Source organism: Hipposideros armiger, unplaced genomic scaffold, assembly GCF_001890085.2.
Source record: "Hipposideros armiger isolate ML-2016 unplaced genomic scaffold, ASM189008v1 scaffold_527, whole genome shotgun sequence".
Lineage (NCBI taxonomy): Eukaryota > Metazoa > Chordata > Mammalia > Chiroptera > Hipposideridae > Hipposideros > Hipposideros armiger.
The window spans coordinates 646,442-652,569 of NW_017731877.1; the positions used below are offsets into that span (position 1 = coordinate 646,442).

A 6,128-nucleotide genomic window follows, 5' to 3' on the forward strand; every position below is an offset into this window, starting at 1 on the left:
CTCCACCCCCCACCCCCACAGTTGTTCTCAGTCTAGTTGTGGAGGACGCCGCTCACTGGCCCATGTTGCTATTATGATCATTTCACTCTACCTGGCTGAGGTAGTCACCGGCCATTAGACTGCCATTCATGCATGGCAGGTCTCACAGGCTGCCAGCCGCTCACGCAGGCTGCTGGCCACTCACGCTAACGGCCGGCCACTCACCCCAGCTGCTGGCCACTCACGCTTGCTACCAGCCACAGCTCACAGTAGCTCACGGCAGCCCATGGCAGCCCACAGCAGCACAGGGCAGCACACAGCAGCTTCATGCCATCTGCAGGCCACTCACGGCAGCTCAGCTCCAGGTCTAGCTGTTGTTCACAATCTTAGCTGTAGAAGGCGCAGCTTACTGGCACAGCTTACTGGCCCATGTGCGAATCGAACTGGCAACCCTGTTGTTCAGAGCTCGCAGTCTTACCAACTGAGCTATCCGGCTGCCGCCTCATTGATCTTTCACATTATTTTAGCCTCTATTTTATTTCCATTCTGATCTTTATTATTTTCTTCATCCTCATCACTTTGTGCTTTGCTGCTCTTTCCCAGTTCCCTTAGGTGTAAAGTTAGATTGTTTATTTGAGAATTTTCTTGGTTTTGAGGTGGGTGCGCATTGCTATGAATTTCCCTCTGAGGATTGCTTTTGCCGTATCTTTTGATTTCTTCCTTGATCTCATCATTAACCCATTCATTGTTTACTAGTATGTTATTTAGCCTCCATGTGTTTGTGTGTTTTTCAGGGTTTTTTTTTTTGTAATTGATTTCTAGTTTCATACCATTGTGGTCAGAGAAGATGCTTGATATGATTTCAGTATTCTTAAATTTATGAGATTTGTTTTGTGGCCTAGAATATGATCTATCTTGGAAAATGTTTCATATGCACTTGAAAGGAGTATATATTCTGCTGTTTGGGAGTAAAATGCTCTAAAAATATCAATTAAATCCATCTGATTCAGTGTGTCATTTAAGGCCGCTGTAGCTGAGCCTTAGTTGCTTCTTGTGGGTCAGTGGGTAGGACCGACTCTCAGACTGACTGGCTGTAAGGATTGGCTACACCCAATGTATGAGCTGCTGTGTGGGGCTGACCACTGAGAGGAGATTTCACACCAGGATGCTCTTGTGCCTGTTAAGACCACCCTTTGGGTGTGCAGCTTGTCGGGCTAATTGTTAGTACTCTGGTATGGTTTGAGGCCAGCCATTGGGTATGCTATTTCTGGTACCTCTTGGGAGGAGCTTCCATGCAGGCCCCAGAAAGTCATGGATTGTGGCTGGTGATTTTCACAAAGTTAATGCAGATTTAGTTCTTGCATCAGTACAGAGCCTGTGGCCACTGCTCTGCAAAACACTCAGAACACACCACAGCCAGCCACCACTCACCTCAAGGCTGCAGATCCCTGAGAGCTGCCTAAGAAAGGGCTGCAGCACAAGCTAGGGCTAAATTCCTGCCACTGAAAGTTCCCTACGTTGCCGCGAGCTGTCCACTGCTGTATGAGCCTCTTGCAGCTTGAGGGCAGGGCTGGCCAACCAGGAGCTGAGAGTGCCCTGGGCAGTAGGTGTCCAAGGGAGATGGTAGTATCTTGGGTATGAAAGTTGGGTGAAGCAGGGTATCAGAGAATTACCAGGGCAAGGTGAACAAAAGGTGTTAGCCAGGTTGATGAAAACTCAGATATGTCAGTGCCAGTGATTGCAAGTCAGGAGCAGGGAGAGCTCAACAAAGAAACAATGGATTTCACCAGCAGTTTTGTCTGGGAGAAAGCTACCCCTCCAGCTCTCACCCTGATGCCAGACAACTTAGTTCCTCCCCATATGTTCCCAGCACCTTTTGAGCTGTTGCCACAGCGCTGGAGCTCAGAGTAAGTGAGTCCATCAGTGAGGAAGTCAGTTTGGGCCATTAAGAGGAACGCCTTGGACTTCAGCTGCCCAGTGTCTCGCTTAGCCAAAATCTTTCCTGGTTTTTACAGCCAGAAGATGGGGGGACTTTTCTTCCCAGTACTGGAACCCTGGGCTGTGTAGCCTAGCATGGGGCTGGGACCTCTTGCTTCTCTGGGGAGGACCTCTGTAACCAAGACATCCCTCATGATTTTTAAAGGTCACACATGGATGTGGAATCTGCCCATTCCATATCTCTGCCTTTCTTACCAGTCTTGAGATGGCTTATTCTGTGTGTCCTTAGAAAAAGGACTTTGGTTCAGCCAGGCTTCAGGTGATTCTCAATGATGGCTGTTCTGTAGTTTAGTTGTAATTCTGATGTGGTCATGAAGGGAGGCAAACACAGCATTTACCTACTCTGATATCTTGAGTGGAAAAAAACTATATACTTTTCATTGTAATAATTTCCAAAACAATTCTTTGCAATATTCAGTAAAATCATCTATTAAGGCAAAATGAGGATAAATAATAGAAAAGAGGTGAATGCCCCAAAGATGAGAACTGGGCCTCACCCTGTGTGGAGAATATGGATACTGGGTCTCATAATCTAAGTATCTGTTTATTCTTTAATATGTCATACCTGTGTGCAATTGAGTAGATAACACCTGAAGTGAGTAAATAAAGCCCAAGGTTGAAGAGCTTCAAACATGCCTTCCACATTGAAATTCTGTAAGTAAAGACCCTGTTATCTGGTCACTTGTCTATAAAACCAAAAGTCGTGCTGAGATATAGCTTTTCATCTATGGAGCTAGTGCCATCATCAACTCTTTGGGTACTATGAGCCAGCAAAGAGGAATTTGGTTTTCTCTTCTCAAGGTCTTGTCTCATATGGATTCTCCAGATTTTATCTAAATAGACTTGAAACAAAATACCTGCACCTTAGAAAACTCGGTTAAGTCTTTTTGAAATTCAAGTATTTTGAAATTCAAGCCCAGCACAATTCCCAATCTCACTTTCTCAATTTTTGTTCACCTCCTTTTCATCTTTGAGATTAAACCAGTATACTGGTTTGTTAAAGTCACCCTGTCTATAGTTTCTGTTTCTTTCCATTAGTACTTGATTTTGCTGTCAGTGATATTTCTAAAACATAAATCTGTCACCTCACTGCCCAGTTGGAAAACTTGCCACTGAATTTCTCAACACACAGAAGGGAATAATTATTAATAGCACAGGGATGGGAGATCTTGGATGACAGGCTATGGAGGTTAGGTTTTAAACAGTAGAGAATAGGAATTGTATAATGATTTTTGAGGAAAGGAACAAAATCAAAACAATATTTTGAAAATGTCCTTTCTAACTCTCAATATCAGATTTATTAATTGGATTTGATTTTAATCAGGCCTACCAGTTTGCTAATTATAGTTCATAGCAACTAAAATAATTATTTGCAGGCCTCTTTAATCTACTTTATCCATTCTCATTTGCACATTGTCTCATGCTCCAGTTCACTCATAGTCACATGTGTCTCCAACTCAGCCCTTCCTATACTTAATTTCTTTGAGTCTATAACTTTAAGCTTATATTTAAACATGTATAAAATACTTATTTCCCTTCAATTTCTACCATCTAAAGAAAGTGGAACCAGTCTCAATGGTCAGATAAATATTTCCCTTTCCTTCAAACATCTCCTCAAACAGATAGCACCTCTGTTAGTATATGTTGACATGGAATGGGGAATATGTTTTACAACTGGGCCACTTTAAGTGGTCCCTCTGGCATTAGGATTTTCTTTGGGTAGTTGATCATGTTTCAGTTTAAACTGCCTGGCAAAGTCCCTTCACTTTCCACCAACACAATTGCAGGGGCTGTGTCTAGAAGCCAGCAGTCACTGCTACTTCTGTCACTAGCAGATGAGGCTGGTAATTACAACTATTCTACAACTATCCTCTGAAGTCTTCTCTATTTATGGCAGATTGACTGAATGAGATTAAATATTAAGAGACATTTCTTGATGCTGTGTAGCTACTGCTAAAGAGCCAGTTATTGCTCTTGCATTGCCAGAAGGCCCATGTCAGCTCTAGAAGGACTTGATGTTTCGGTTCCTCATTTTAGGCATGTCCTCAGTTTGAATATCTCTCTACCTTACTAATTAGATGGTCTTCCATAAGTTACAGAGCCTTAATGAATTTCATTATTCTCATTTCTAATAGGGTTATAATGGTATCAACTGAGAATTAGAGATTATCAGTTTATGTGTGTGTGTGTGTGTGTGTGTGTGTGTGTGTGTGTGTGTGAACATCACTTGACATAGCACACAATATATAGAACTTTTATTATTAGGTGATTCTGTTACTTTTTTTCTTTTTCTTTTTTTTCCTATTGTAGGTCTGTCTGGGAATACTAGGGAATTGATCTCTCCTCCCCATTCTCCAGTCTCCAATTTGTAATATCAACACACTATTCTCAGAAGTAAATCTGAAAATTGTTCTCTGAATATTTGGAGTACTTTAAGGAGCTGAATATAAGCAATCTCATGTCAAAATTTGCATCTTGTGACACTGCATGGAACAAGGAGCAATCCCCAAAGATATGAGGCTACAATGTTTTCAGATAAACTATTCCTGAAGATTAGTGTTATGGCCCTTTGAGAATTTTCTTATACCATGTCTGAAAAATTAGATCATGGGGCACAAAAAAATTGAAAATCTGAAAGCTTTGTACTATTTTTATGAAAACTCTGGGATTTGTTTCACCAGTCTTTCATCTTCTAAAAGCCTGCTAACTGGCAAAATGCCATGTTTAAATCTCTCTTTATTTTGAACTGTGACTGGAAAGTATAAGCTTTACCAAATATGATTTTAATCCATTTTGGTAGCCTCATATAGTACTCTGTATTGGCTATCTCAGGTAGGAACTGTCAACAGTGCTTAGGTAGCATTTCCAACATATGGAATCATCTGGGTACATACCACATGCAGGGTCGGTGGTGGCTACTGTGCCAACCGCAGTTTCTCATGCATAAGAAATGTATGCTTGGCTATGTTATTTGTCCTCTTTCAAAACCCTTCTGGATTCAGCATGAATACAGTGGCTCTTATATAGAACAAAACAGCTTGGGAGATTTTATTTTCCCTGTACAAATGCCCAGAGGCATTCGTTCAGTTTAGAAAAAATGAAATTTTGTGGAGGAGAAACAATAATATGTTCGAAATATCCAGAGTTGTTCCCCTTCAACTGTATTTAAAAATGACTAATGTGATTTAATTCACATTTGTGATGTCAATTTTCAGGTCAAAATACAATCTTGTGGACTTATTTTTATTTTTTACATTACTCACTATATTCTTTTGTCTTAATTGAGGTAACGTTGGTTAAGAACATTGTATACATTTCTAGTGTACAACATGATAATACAATATCAATATCCTCTATTGTGTGCTTACCATGAAAAGTCTAGTTTCCGTCTGTCACCATATATTTGATCCCCCTTACCCATTTTGCCCTCCTCCCACCACACTTCCCCTCTTGGAACCACTATTCTGCTGTCAGTATTCATGCATTTGTTTCTGTTATACTTGTTACTTTTCTGTTTTATACTCCACATATGAGTGAAATTACATGGTGAACCTATTTTTAATGAGTAAAAATAGTTTCCCAATAAAAATTGCAACTGAAAAAGCAGTCCTGTTTCACTAAAGATATCTTAACAAAGCACTACATATAAGAAGCATTTGCCACATGGTCTTTCAATATGTGCACTAAAGTTCTTTTCTTTTATTTTTTTTTTAAAGATTTTATTGGGGAATTGGGGGAGGGGAACAGCACTGGGGAATCGGGGAAGGGGAACAGAAAAGTTGCTGTCGTTTTGTTCTTCAGTCTAGTTGTGGAGGACGTTGCTTCACTGGCCCAAGTTGGTATTATCATTGCGCTTTTCCCAGGTGAGGCAGATCAGTCACCGGCCTCTGGATGGCCGCTCACGGCGGCTCTTGGCTGCTCACACAGGCTGCCAGCCACTCATGTTGGCTGCCAGCCACATAAGGCAGCTTATGGCAGCCCACTGCAGCGGGGGGCTGCAGCCTACACCATCGCAGGTGACTCATGGCAGCCCAGCTCCAGGTTGAGCTGTTGTTCACCATCTTAGCTGTAGAGGGCAGTGTCACTGGCCCCATGTGGGATCTGAACCAGGGCCCTGCTGCTCAGAGCTGGCATCCTAAGCCAGCTCTTAA

At 41.8% G+C, this 6,128-nt stretch overlaps 1 protein-coding gene across 10 annotated transcripts in view; it reads right to left on the minus strand.

The window, feature by feature from the left end:
* GRIA4 (glutamate ionotropic receptor AMPA type subunit 4) overlaps positions 1–6,128 on the minus strand; it is a 380,852-nt gene that overhangs the window by 156,601 nt on the left and 218,123 nt on the right. The gene's annotated exons all lie outside the window — the stretch shown is intronic.